A 15,306-nucleotide genomic window follows, 5' to 3' on the forward strand; every position below is an offset into this window, starting at 1 on the left:
TTGTCTCTTTGAGCCGTAGTATTATAAGTAGAATGTGGTCATTTAGCAGACACTTTAATCCAACTTTCTGAACAATGTAAGGCTCAATTCAATCCGTAGCGCTGAAGAGCTGCGCTACGGTTCGATAGAAATTGAAAGGCTATGTTCTCGTGTTAGAGGAGACTGCATTCACGGCAAACGCTGTATATGTCAGCTCAATTAGAAATTACTTTTACATTTCAAATCGTGCTATAGCGCTGAACTTCAACGATACAGATTGAATCTAGCCCTTACACAATTAACTGAAGGCATTTTAAAAAAATTATATGGCCCAGTTAACTGAGCCATATCAGCCACCCAATTCTGTTAGCCGTCTTACCCACAGGGTTGAATTTTCTCATCCTAGTTTGTCATTTTGCACCCATATTGAATTTGGTTGCCTCTGTTGATATATTAATGCTAGGTTGACCTTATTGTTTACCTTATCCATCTATGTAGCCATCCGATCCATAGACTGTTCACTCTGCTACCGTCTGGCAAACGGTGCCCTGCCTTCGTGTATTTTATTTAATTTAATTTTTTTTCTTGTCATTTAGCAGACGCTCTTATCCAAAGCGACTTACAGGAGCAATTAGGGTTAAGTGCCTTGCTCAAGGGAACTTCGACAGATTTTTCACCTAGTCGGCTCGGGGATTAGAACCAGCGATCTTTCGGTTACTGGCACAACGCTCTTACCCACTACCTGCCGCCCCATATCTTAACCACATATCTACCTCAAATACCTTATTATTATCTATCCTGATGCCTAGTCACTTTACCCTGCCTTCATGTAACTATCTACCTCAAATACCTTATTATTATCTATCCTGATGCCTAGTCACTTTACCCTGCCTTCATGTAAATATCTACCTCAAATACCTTATTATTATCTATCCTGATGCCTAGTCACTTTACCCTGCCTTCATGTACATATCTACCTCAAATACCTTATTATTATCTATCCTGATGCCTAGTCACTTTACCCTGCCTTCATGTATATATCTACCTCAAATACCTTATTATTATCTATCCTGATGCCTAGTCACTTTACACTGCCTTCATATACATATCTACCTCAAATACCTTATTATTATCTATCCTGATGCCAAGTCACTTTACCCTGCCTTCATGTATATATCTACCTCAACTACCTTATTATTATCTATCCTGATGCCTAGTCACGTTACACTGCCTTCATGTACATATCTACCTCAAATACCTCATACCTCTGCACATTGATCTGGTACTGGTACTCCCTGTATATAGCTCCACATTGATCTGGTACTGGTACTCCCTGTATATAGCTCCACATTGATCTGGTACTGGGACTTCCTGTATATAGCTCCACATTGATCTGGTACTGGGACTTCCTGTATATAGCTCCACATTGATCTGGTACTGGGACTGTCAGTAGCTGAGTGTAGATGCGGTGAGGAAATCAAGCGCAGGAAACACGGGCGTTTGTCAACAGACTTTAGTAACAAAAATACAGCACCAAACAGGCGAACAGCCAACCCAACCGGGAGGCAAAATACAAAGTACGCACAACACACACAGTGCGTAAAAATGACGATAGCGCACACAGTGCGGACTCTCGGAAAACAACAATCCTGAGAGTAATACCAAAGAGCAACAGCTTGACAATAAACAATACCACATAACACCTGCCCCCACACACGAAAACTAAATAGGCAACCAAATCAAACACTAACAAGGGACAGGTGTACAAACAGACAAAACCAAACAAACATGAAACATCGAACGGTGGCAGCTAGTACTCCGGGGACGACGACCGCCGAAGCCTGCCCGAACAAATCAAATCAAATCAAATCAAATCAAATTTTATTGGTCACATGCGCCGAATACAACAGGTGCAGACATTACAGTGAAATGCTTACTTACAGCCCTTAACCAACAGTGCATTTATTTTAAACAAAAAAAGTAAGAATAAAACAACAACAAAAAAAGTGTTGAGAAAAAAAGAGCAGAAGTAAAATAAAGTGACAGTAGGGAGGCTATATATACAGTAAAATAAAGTGACAGTAGGGAGGCTATATATACAGGGGGTACCGTTGCAGAGTCAATGTGCGGGGGGCACCGGCTAGTTGAGGTAGTTGAGGTAATATGTACATGTGGGTAGAGTTAAAGTGACTATGCATAAATACTTAACAGAGTAGCAGCAGCGTAAAAGGATGGGGTGGGGGGCAGTGCAAATAGTCCGGGTAGCCATGATTAGCTGTTCAGGAGTCTTATGGCTTGGGGGTAGAAGCTGTTGAGAAGTCTTTTGGACCTAGACTTGGCACTCCGGTACCGCTTGCCGTGCGGTAGCAGAGAGAACAGTCTATGACAGGGTGGCTGGAGTCTTTGACAATTTTGAGGGCCTTCCTCTGACACCGCCTGGTATAGAGGTCCTGAATGGCAGGGGAGCTTTGCCCCAGTGATGTACTGGGCCGTACGCACTACCCTCTGTAGTGCCTTGCGGTCAGAGGCCAAGCAGTTGCCATACCAGGCGGTGATGCAACCAGTCAGGATGCTCTCGATGGTGCAGCTGTAGAATTTTTTGAGGATCTGAGGACCCATGCCAAATCTTTTTAGTCTCCTGAGGGGGAATAGGCTTTGTCGTGCCCTCTTCTACGACTGTCTTGGTGTGTTTGGACCATGATAGTTCGTTGGTGATGTGGACACCAAGGAACTTGAAGCTCTCAACCTGTTCCACTACAGCCCCGTCGATGAGAATGGGGGCGTGCTCAGTCCTCTTTTTTTTCCTGTAGTCCACAATCATCTCCTTTGTCTTGGTCACATTGAGGGGAGAGGTTGTTGTCCTGGCACCACACGGCCAGATCTCTGACCTCCTCCCTATAGGCTGTCTCATCGTTGTCGGTGATCAGGCCTACCACTGTTGTGTCGTCGGCAAACTTAATGATGGTGTTGGAGTCGTGCCTGGCCATGCAGTCATGGGTGAACAGAGAGTACAGGAGGGGGACTGAGCACGCACCCCTGAGGGGCCCCCGTGTTGAGGATCAGTGTGGCAGATGTGTTGTTACCTACCCTTACCACCTGGGGGCGGCCCGTCAGGAAGTCCAGGATCCAGTTGCAGAGGGAGGTGTTTAGTCCCAGGATCCTTAGCTTAGTGATGAGCTTAGAGGGCACTATGGTGTTGAATGCTGAGCTGTAGTCAATGAATAGCATTCTCACGTAGGTGTTCCTCTTGTCCAGGTGGGAAAGGGCAGTGTGGAGTGCGATAGAGATTGCATCATCTGTGGATCTGTTGGGGCGGTATGCAAATTGGAGTGGGTCTAGGGTTTCTGGGATTATGCTGTTGATGTGAGCCATGACCAGTCTTTCAAAGCACTTCATGGCTACAGACGTCAGTGCTACGGGTCGGTAGTCATTTAGGCAGGTTATCTTAGAGTTCTTGGGCACGGGGACTATGGGGGGTCTGCTTGAAACATGTTGGTATTACAGACTCAGTCAGGGACATGTTGAAAATGTCAGTGAAGACACTTGCCAGTTGGTCAGCACATGCTCGGAGTACACGTCCTGGTAATCCGTCTGGCCCTGCGGCCTTGTGAATGTTGACCTGCTTAAAAGTCTTACTCACATCGGCTACGGAGAGCGTGATCACATAGTCATCCGGAACAGCTGGTGCTCTCATGCATGCTTCAGTGTTGCTTGCCTCGAAGCGAGCATAGAAGTGGTTTAGCTCGTCTGGTAGGCTTGTGTCACTGGGCAGCTCGCGGCTGTGCTTCCCTTTGTAGTCTGTAATAGTTTTCAAGCCCTGCCACATCCGACGAGCGTCAGAGCCAGTGTAGTATGATTCAATCTTAGACCTGTATTGACTCTTTGCCTGTTTGATGGTTCGTCGGAGGTCATAGCGGGATTTCTTATAAGCGTCCGGGTTAGAGTCCCGTTCCTTGAAAGCGGCAGCTCTACCCTTTAGCTCAGTGCGGATGTTTCCTGTAATCCATGGCTTCTGGTTGGGGTATGTACGTACGGTCACTGTGGGGACGACATCATCGATGCACTTATTGATGAAGCCAGTGACTGATGTGGTGTACTCATCAATGCTGTCTGAAGAATCCCGGAACATGTTCCAGTCTGTGCTAGCAAAACAGTCCTGTAGCTTAGCATCTGCGTCATCTGACCACTTTTTTATTAACCGAATCACTGGTGCTTCCTGCTTCAGTTTTTGCTTATAAGCAGGAATCAGGAGGATAGAGTTATGGTCAGATTTGCCAAATGGAGGGCGAGGGAGAGCTTTGTATGCGTCTCTGTGTGTGGAGTAAAGGTGGTCTAGATTTTTTTTCCCTCTGGTTGCACATTTAACATGCTGGTAGAAATTAGGTAGAACGGATTTAAGTTTCCCTGCATTAAAGTCCCCGGCCACTAGGAGCGCTGCATCTGGATGAGCGTTTTCCTGTTGATTAATGGCCTTGTACAACTCATTCAGAGCAATCTTAATGCCAGCATTGGTTTGTGGTGGTAAATAGACAGCTATGAAAAATATAGATGAAAACTCTCTTGGTAAATAGTGTGGTCTACAGCTTATCATAAGATACTCTACCTCAGGCGAGCAAAACCTTGAGACTTCCTTAGTATTTGATTTTGTGCACCAGCTGTTGTTTACAAATATACACAGACTGCCGCCCTTGTCTTACCAGAGTCAGACGTTCTGTCCTGCCGATGTAGCGTATAGCCTGCTAGCTGAATGTTATCATTGTTGTCGTTCAGCCACGACTCCGTGAAACATAAGATATTACAGTTTTTAATGTCCCGTTGGTAGGATAACCGTAATCTTAACTCGTCCATTTTATTCTCAAAAGATTGAACGTTGGCTAGTAGGATTGATGGGAGAGGCAGTTTACTCGGCCGAAACCGTGACAGTACCCCCCCCTTGACGCGCGGCTCCAGCCGTGCGCCGATCCCGGCCTCGGGGACGACCAGGACGACGCGGAGCAGGGCGCGTAGGATGACCCCGATGGAACTCGGTCAGCAGGGACAGGTCTAATATGTCCCTCCTCGGCACCCAGCACCGCTCCTCCGGGCCGCACCCTCCCACTCCACGAGATATTGGAGACCCCCATCCGGCGTCTCGAATCAAGGATGGACCTCACAGTGTACGCCGGAGCCCCCTCGATGTCCAACGGGGCGGAGGAGTCTCTTCTATCTCATAGTCCTGGAGTGGACCAGCTACCACCGGCCTGAGGAGAGACACATGGAACGCAGGGGTTAATATTCCTGTAATCAATAGGCAGTTCTAACCTGTAACACACCTCGTTCAACCTCCTCAGGACTTTGAATGGCCCCACAAACCGCCGACCCAGCTTCCGGCAGGGCAGGCGGAGGGGCAGGTTTCTGGTCGAGAGCCAGACTCGATCTCCAGGTGCGTACACAGGCCCCTCACTGCGGTGGAGATCGGCGCTCGTCTTATGCCGACGGATGGCCCGCTGCAGATGAACGTGGGCAGCGTTCCATGTCTCCTCCGAGTGCCGCACCCACTCATCCACCGCAGGGGCCTCGATCTGGCTCTCGTGCCATGGTGCCAGAACCGGCTGGTACCCTAACACACACTGGAAAGGGGTTAGTTGGGTGGAGGAGTGGCGGAGAGAGTTCTGTGCCATCTCGGCCCACGGAACGTATCTCGCCCACTCCTCCGGCCGGCCCTGGCAATAAGACCTCAGAAACCTACCCACATCCTGGTTGACACGTTCAACCTGCCCATTACTCTCCGGGTGGTAACCCGAGGTAAAGCTCACCGAAACCCCCCAACCGTTCCATAAACGCTCTCCACACTCTGGAGGTGAACTGGGGGCCCTCGATCAGACACAATATCCTCGGGTACCCGTAATGCCGGAAGACATGGGTAAACAGAGCCTCAGCGGTCTGTAGGGCAGTAGGGAGACCCGGCATGGGAAGGAGACGACAGGCCTTCGAGAACCGATCCACAACGACCAGGATGGTAGTATTCCCCTGTGAGGGGGGAAGGTCTGTAACAGGTGGGACCAGGGTCGTTGTGGAACGGGCAGGGGTTGTAGCTTACCCCTGGGCAAATGTCTGGGCGCCTTACACTGGCAACACACCGAACAGGAGGAGACATAAACCCTCACATCCCTGGCTAACGTTGGCCACCAGTACTTAGTGCTAAGGCAGTGAACTGTCCGGCCGATACCTGGATGTCCAGAGGAGGGGGACGTATGAGCCCAATAAATGAGGCGATCGCGTACCTCGAGCGGAACGTACGTCCGACCCACTGGACACTGTGGAGGACTTGGGTCGGTGCGTAACGCCCGCTCGATCTCTGCATCGACCTCCCATACCACCGGTGCCACCAGACAAGACTTTGGTAGTATGGGAGTGGGCTCAACGGACCTCTCCTCCGTGTCATACCGCCGAGACAGGGCATCTGCCTTCCCGTTCTGGGACCCAGGGATGTAAGTGATTTTAAACACAAACCGGGCTAGAAACATAGTCCAGCGGGCCTGGCGAGGATTCAGTCTCCTAGCTGCCCGGATGTATTCCAGGTTACGGTGGTCAGTCAAAATGAGGAAAGGGTGTTGAGCCCCCTCAAGCCAATGCCTCCACACCTTTAGGGCCTGTACCATGGCTAACAGCTCCCTGTCCCCTACGTCATAATTCCGCTCCGCCGGACTGAGTTTCTTAGAATAAAAAGCACAGGGGCGGAGTTTAGGTGGTGTGCCAGACCGTTGTGAGAGAACGGCCCCAATACCGGCCTCGGACGCGTCTACCTCTACCTGGAATGGTAAAGCGGGATCCGGATGCGCCAACACCGGCGCCGAGGTAAACAGGTCCTTCAGTCTCCCAAAAGCCCTGTCCGCCTCAGCTGACCACCGCAAGCGCACCGGACCCCCCTTCAACAGAGACGTTATGGGAGCTGCCACCTGTCCAAAACCCCGGATAAACCTACGGTAGTAATTCGCAAAACCCAAGAACTGTTGCACCTCTTTCACAGTGGTTGGGGTTTGCCAATTACGCACAGCTGACACCCGGTCAGTCAACCTCCATCTTCACCCCTGACGCAGACAACTGATAACCCAAAAAGGAGACCGACTTCTGAAAGAACAGACATTTCTCTGCCTTGACATATAGGTCATGCTCCAACAGCCTCCTCAACACTCGGCGCACCAGGGCTACATGCTCTGCTCGGGTAGAACTGTACACCAGAATATCGTCGATGTACACGACTACTCCCTGCCCCTGCATGTCCCGGAAAATCTCATCGACGAAGGATTGGAAGACTGAGGGAGCATTCATTAACCCATATGGCATGACGAGATACTCGTAATGACCGGAGGTCGTGCTAAACGCTGTCTTCCATTCATCGCCCTCTCTAATGCGCACCAAGTTATATGCGCTCCTGAGATCCAATTTTGTGAAGAACTGAGCACCGTGTAATGATTCCGTCATAGTCGCAATCAGAGGAAGTGGATAGCTGTACTTCACCGTAATCTGATTGAGACCGCGGTAATCAATACACGGGCGCAGACCTCCATCCTTTTTCTTCACAAAAAGAAGCTTGAGGAAGCGGGTGAAGTGGAGGCCCGTATGTATCCCTGTCTCAGAGACTCGGCGATGTAAGTTTCCATCGCCTTCCTCTCCTCTTGAGACAAGGGATACACATGGCTCCGCGGGAGGGCTGCTCCTAACTGGAGATCTATCGCACAATCCCCCTGTCTATGAGGCGGCAGCTGCGCCGCCCTAGTCTTACTAAACACCAGTGTCAAATCCTCATACTCGGGGGGAATGTGCAGTGCAGGCATTAGATTCGGACTTTCCACCGAGGTCGCCCCTATGGAAACACCCAGACACAGCCCCTCACACTGAGCAGACCACCCTTTAAGAGCTTTCTCTCGCCACGAAATAGTAGGGTCATGGGTAATCAACCAGGGAAGCCCCAGCACCACCGGATACGCAGGAGAGTCAATCAGATAGAGCTGAATCGTCTCCTCATGACTCCCCTGCGCCTCCATCTTAAGGGGCGCTGTGACCTCCCTAATCAACCCAGATCCTAACGGACGGCTATCTAGGGCATGTACAGGGAAAGGCTTATCAACGGGAAGGAGAGGAATCCCTAATTCTACACAGAACTGGCGATCTACAAAGTTCCCAGCTGCGCCTGAATCGACTAGCGCCTTATGCTGGGAACGAGGTGCTACCTGTGGAAAACAAACAGGCAAGGTTATGTGAACGACAGAAAGCTCTGGGTAAGTAGGGCGCCTACTCACCTGGGAGGACTCCCCAATGCGTGGCCTGCCTTCACCTCCACCGGGGACCTTCCCCAACACCTAGCCGCGGTGTGCCCTCCACGGCCACAGTTGGTGCAGGGACGGCCCCCTCGGGTTCCTACTCCTCCTTTCTCTAGCGCCAGCACCTCCGAGCTCCATAGGGCTCGGCTCGGAGGTGCTGGAGGGTGAAATGAGCGACCCCCATCCGGGACGTCCACGGGTGGCGAGCAGGGTGTCCAACCGAATGGCCATGTCGACTAGTTGGTCAAACGTCAACATGGTATCCCTGCACGCCAACTCTCTTTGGACGTCCTCCCGGAGGCTACAACGGAAGTGGTCTATGAGGGCCCGCTCATTCCACCCTGCATCTGCCGCTAGAGTCCGGAACTCCAGGGCAAAATCATGGGCGCTCCTCATCCCCTGTCGGAGGAAGAACAGACGTTCCCCCGCCGCCTTCCCTTCTGGTGGATGGTCGAACACGGCCCGGAAGCGGCGGGAGAACTCCGCATAGGTGATGGTAGCGGCGTCCATTCTCCTCCATTCGGCGTTGGCCCACTCCAACGCCTTTGCCGGTGAGACAGGAGATGAGGGCGGAGACGCTCTCGTGTCCCGAGGGCGCCGGGTGTACGGTGGCGAGGTAGAGCTCCACCTGTAGCAGGAACCCTTGACACCCAGCAGCGGAGCCGTCGTACGCCCTCGGGAGCGAGAGCCGAATCCCACTGGGTTCCGGAATGTGAACAGGAGGACTGACCGATGGGGATGGTCCGGTAGGTGGGGGCGTGGGTACCCCGCTGCTTTCCCATCGGTGGAGAGTGTTCATCACCCGATCCAAGGCGTGACCGATCTGGTTAATCCGGTCCTCCTGTCCACGAAGACGGTCCTCCATGACCTCTGTCGGCGCGGGTGCTCCTGCTGACTCCATGATAGGATGTGGTATTCTGTCAGTAGCTGAGTGTAGATGCGGTGAGGAAATCAAGCGCAGGAAACACGGGCGTTCGTCAACAGACTTTAGTAACAAAAATACAGCACCAAACAGGCGAACAGCCAACCCAACCGGGAGGCAAAATACAAAGTACGCACAACACACACAGTGCGTAAAAATGACGATAGCGCACACAGTGCGGACTCTCGGAAAACAACAATCCTGAGAGTAATACCAAAGAGCAACAGCTTGACAATAAACAATACCACATAACACCTGCCCCCACACACGAAAACTAAATAGGCAACCAAATCAAACACTAACAAGGGACAGGTGTACAAACAGACAAAACCAAACAAACATAAAACATCAAACAGTGGCAGCTAGTACTCCGGGGACGACGACCGCCGAAGCCTGCCCGAACAAGGAGGAGGAGCAGCCTCGGCCGAAACCGTGACAGGGACTTCCTGTATATAGCTCCACATTGATCTGGTACTGGTACTTCCTGTATATAGCTCCACATTGATCTGGTACTGGTACTCCCTGTATATAGCTCCACATTGATCTGGTACTGGTACTCCCTGTATATAGCTCCACATTGATCTGGTACTGGTACTTCCTGTATATAGCTCCACATTGATCTGGGACTGGGACTTCCTGTATATAGCTCCACATTGATCTGGTACTGGGACTTCCTGTATATAGCTCCACATTGATCTGGTACTGGGACTCCCTGTATATAGCTCCACATTGATCTGGTACTGGTACTCCCTGTATATAGCTCCACATTGATCTGGTACTGGTACTCCCTGTATATAGCTCCACATTGATCTGGTACTGGTACTTCCTGTATATAGCTCCACATTGATCTGGGACTGGGACTTCCTGTATATAGCTCCACATTGATCTGGTACTGGGACTTCCTGTATATAGCTCCACATTGATCTGGTGCTGGGACTTCCTGTATATAGCTCCACATTGATCTGGTACTGGGACTTCCTGTATATAGCTCCACATTGATCTGGTACTGGTACTTCCTGTATATAGCTCCACATTGATCTGGTACTGGTACTCCCTGTATATAGCTCTACATTGATCTGGTACTGGGACTTCCTGTATATAGCTCCACATTGATCTTGTACTGGGACTTCCTGTATATAGCTCCACATTGATCTGGTACTGGTACTTCCTGTATATAGCTCCACATTGATCTGGTACTGGTACTTCCTGTATATAGCTCCACATTGATCTGGTACTGGGACTTCCTGTATATAGCTCCATTCTGGTGTATTTTATTCCTCTTGTGTTACTATTTTTCTCTGCATCGTTGGGAAGGGTTCGTAAGCAAGCTGTTAATGGTAAAGTCTACATCCGTTGTATTCGGCGCATGTGACAAATCAAATTCGATTCAATTGATTTGTATGATTATAATATGCAGACATAGAGATGATAGTGTGTTGTCACAAAAAGTGTTTTTACTTAAGGCTAGGAAGCCATAACCCAAGGCATTGCCATCAGGAGTCCAATCCTTCATTGAAGATGTTTCATGCACAGTTGACTTTCTATAAATTGGGGGGGGGAGAGAGAGAGAGAGAGAGAGACAGAGAGAGAGAGAGAGAGAGACAGGAGAGAGAGACAGGAGAGGGATAGATGGAGAGACAGAGAGACAGAGAGACGACATGAGGAGGAGAGGAAAAAAGCTGCCGTTCATCTCGGAATCCTCCCAGCCCCATGCTTTAAAACATTCTCCTCATCATATTGAATTAATGTGTCTTGCGGGGACCCCTCCCTCAGCCGTCTACCTCCCTGGGCTTAGGGGGCAGCCCTATCCTCTCTCCTCCCTCAGCCGTGTACCTCCCTGGGCTTAGGGGGCAGCCCTATCCTCTCTCCTCCCTCAGCCGTCTACCTTCCCAGAGAAACAGCCCTATCCTATCCCGTCCCTCAGCCGTCTACCTTCCTGAGCTTAGGGGGCAGCCCTATCCTCTCTCCTCCCTCAGCCGTGTACCTTCCTGGGCTTAGGGGGCAGCCCTATCCTCTCTCCTCCCTCAGCCGTCTACCTTCCCAGAGAAACAGCCCTATCCTATCCCGTCCCTCAGCCGTCTACCTTCCTGAGCTTAGGGGGCAGCCCTATCCTCTCTCCTCCCTCAGCCGTCTACCTTCCCAGAGAAACAGCCCTATCCTATCCCCTCCCTCAGCCGTCTACCTCCCTGAGCTTAGGGGGCAGCCCTATCCTCTCTCCTCCCTCAGCCATCTACCTTCCCCAAGAAACCCTGGCACAGTCAATTATGCTAATGTTTGTCAATAAATATTAAAATGTAATATGGCCAGCCTACTGTGAGTGGCAGCTAAGGACTTGCCTCCCAGACAAATTTGCTGCTACTGCAGATATTAAGTGCACCTGAAAGGGCTTGCAGTGTGCCACGGGGCCAGCGCCGGGACCGGAGCATGAGGACCGGGGGGGGGCTCACACTCTTTACCCCTCGCCCCTCTCGCCCCAACCCCCACGTCCAGATGCAGAGGAGGGGAGAAGAGGGGAAGGGAGAGAGGGAGGGGAGAAATAAAAAAATAAAAAATAATAAAAGGGGAACATGCTCTCTCTCTCTTTCTGTCTCTCTATTTCTGTCTCTCTCTCTCTCTCTCTCTCTTTCACTCTCTCTCCCTGTATCTCCCTCCCCCTCTCTGTCTCTCTCTATATATACAGTATTTCTCTCTCTGTCTCTCTCTCTCTCCCCTTCTCTCCCTCTCTCTTCCCTTTTCTCCCGCTCTCTCTCTCTCCCCTCTCTCTAGTCAGATTAATATAATAATTTGATTTAAACTTTTACATGCTTTGCAAGAAGAACAATTTACCTATAATCCTGTTTCCATTGACACATCTGAAATCAGGCTACCTGATGGAACTTAAATAAATGCAGAACATTTTCTATCGAAATAAATGTTCTACAACAGCGACCATGTTATTTTTGTGATGCCTATTTGATTCCGTATTCGGACATATAAAGTTTGTATGTAAAAGCTATTTCTAAGATGCATACAGTGCTTTCAAAAAGTACTCACACCCTTTGACCTTTCCACATGTTGTTGTGTTACAGCCTTAATTGAAAAAGGATTACATTGAATTATTTTGTCACCTACTCACAATACCCCATAATGTCAAAGTGGAATTATGTTTTCATTTTTTTTACTGATTAATTAAAAATAAAAAGCTGAAATTTCTTGAATCAATAAATATTCAACCCCTTTGTTATGGCAAGCCTAAATAAGTTAAGGAGTAAAGATTTGCTTAACAAGTCACATAATAAGTTGCTCTGTGTGCAAGAATAGTGTTTAACATGATTTTTGAATGACTACCTCATCTCTCTACCCCAGACATACAATTATCTGTAAGGTCCCTCAGTCGAGCAGTGAATTTCAAACACAGATTCAACCACAAAGACCAGGGAGGTTTTCCAATGCCCTGCAAAGAAGGGAACCTATTTGTAGAATGGCAAAAAACATTGAATATCCCTTTGAGCATGGTGAAGTTATTCATTACACTTTGGATGGTGTATCAATACACCCAGTCACTACAAAGATAAGGGCGTCCTTCCTAACTCAGTTGCCGGAGAGGAAGGAAACTGCTCAGGGATTTCAACTTGAGGCCAATGGTGAGTTTAAAACAGTTGCAGAGTTTAATGGCTGTGATAGGAGAAAACTGAGGATGGATCAACAACATTGTAGTTACTCCACAATACTAACCTAATTGTCAGAGTGAAAAGAAGGAAGCCTGTACAGAATAAAAAAATATTCCAAAACATCCATCCTGTTTGCAACAAGGCACTAAAGTAATACTATTGGTATGCTTGTAATTGTTAAGGACTGGGGAGTTTTTCAGGATAAAAAAGAAATGGAATGGAGCTAAGCACAGGCAAAATCCTAGAGGAAAACCTGGTTCAGTCTGCTTTCCACCAGACACTGGGAGATGTATTCACCTTTCAGCAAGACAATAACCTAAAACACAAGGCCAAATCTACACTGGAGTTGCTTACCAAGAAGACAGTGAATGTTCCTGAGTGGCCCAGTTAGTTTTGACATAAATCTACTTGAAAATCTATTATGGCAAGACCTGAAAATGGTTGTCTAGCAACGATCAACAACCAACCTGACAGAGCTAGAATAAAAATAAAGAAATAAGAAGAATGGGTAAATGTTGCACAATCCAGGTGTGGAAATCTCTTAGAGACTTACCCAGAAAGACTCACAGCTGTAATTGCTGCCAAAGGTGCTTCTACAAAGTATTGACTCAGGATTGTGAATAATTACAATATGTAAATTCGATATTTCTGTATTTAATTGTCAATACATTTGCAAAAATGTCTGAAAACATGTTTTCACTTTGTCATTATGTGGTATTGTGTGTAAATGGATGAGAAAAAAATATATTTAATCAATTTTGAATTCAGGCTGTGAATAGTTTCTGAAGGCACTGTACTTTCAGTTTTTCCGAACTCACTTCACTTGCGCATAAGAGGGAGGCTTGCGCTACCGGTGTTGGCACATGCACAGATCAAACACACTGCTGGAACGCCGATTAAGCTGTTTACATATCCTAATAATTATAAAGATTGCTCAGAAAACCAGCTATTTTAATCGGCGTATGCTCGATTTTGACCTTACGCCGATTAAGATAGGCAGAGTAAAGTGTTTACATGGCTAATGCCATACTCGGCCTACTGCCATAATCGATTTAATATGAAATGATTACTGTGCATGTAAACGTAGTCAGTAAGATAGGATCTTACACTGTCTGTCTGTCAGAGTGACCAAGCAGATATATTAGGAACTACAAAAGGCATAGTAAGAACATAATCTGACATCATAGTAAGGACATAATCTGACATCATAGTAAGGACATAATCTGACATCATAGTAAGGACATCATCTGACATCATAGTAAGGACATAGTCTGACATCATAGTAATAACATCATCTGACATCATAGTAAGGACATCATCTGACATCATAGTAAGGACATCGTCTGACATCATAGTAAGGACATAATCTGACATCATAGTAAGGACATCATCTGACATCATAGTAAGGACATCATCTGACATCATAGTAAGAACATCATCTGACATCATAGGAAGGACATCATCTGACATCATCGCAAGAACATGATCTGACATCATAGTAAGAACATCATCTGACATCATAGTAAGAACATCATCTGACATCATAGTAAGGACATCATCTGACATCATAGTAAGGACATCATCTGACATCATAGTAAGAACATCATCTGACATCATTGTAAGAATATCATCTGACATCATAGTAAGGACATCATCTGACATCATAGTAAGAACATCATCTGACATCATAGTAAGGACATCATCTGACATCATAGTAAGGACATCATCTGACATCATAGTAAGAACATCATCTGACATCATTGTAAGAATATCATCTGACATCATAGTAAGGACATCATCTGACATCATAGTAAGAACATCATCTGACATCATAGTAAGGACATAATCTGACATCATAGTAAGGACATCATCTGACATCATAGTAAGGACATCATCTGACATCATAGTAAGGACATCATCTGACATCATAGTAAGGACATCATCTGATATCACAGTAAGAACATCATCTGACATCATAGTAAGGACATCATCTGATATCACAGTAAGAACATCATCTGACATCATAGTAATAACATCATCTGACATCATAGTAAGGACATCGTCTGACATCATAGGAAGGACATAATTTGACATCACAGTAAGAACATCATCTGGCATCATAGTAAGAACATCATCTGAGCTGTCAAGTAGAAGATGCCAATTGAGAAAATCCAATTGTTTTTACTTTCCAAAAACCTGTCTAGATGTTCATTCATGCCAGTACACAACGCATCTTTCTCACCTCAACTTCAGTATACACTACATAGGAGTGAGTAGTGTTGTGTGAAATCAACCACTAGCTTGGACCAGCCACCTGTTGTACTTCATTGTATTTATTTCAACGTAGATAAACACAACACGCTATTTTGGTACTGCTTGGGCGATATTCACTAAATCAAAGTGTAACGTGCAAAGTTTGCTCCTGTCATTCCATAGAGGAAATAAATTAGAC

General features: G+C 47.6%; 1 protein-coding gene across 1 annotated transcript in view; it reads left to right on the top strand.

Annotated features, from left to right (window-relative positions):
- Positions 1-15,306, top strand: part of LOC121577120 (nuclear receptor subfamily 5 group A member 2-like) — a 163,794-nt gene that overhangs the window by 114,163 nt on the left and 34,325 nt on the right. The gene's annotated exons all lie outside the window — the stretch shown is intronic.

The sequence above is a fragment of the Coregonus clupeaformis genome, chromosome 11, assembly GCF_020615455.1.
Source record: "Coregonus clupeaformis isolate EN_2021a chromosome 11, ASM2061545v1, whole genome shotgun sequence".
Taxonomy (NCBI): Eukaryota; Metazoa; Chordata; class Actinopteri; order Salmoniformes; family Salmonidae; genus Coregonus; species Coregonus clupeaformis.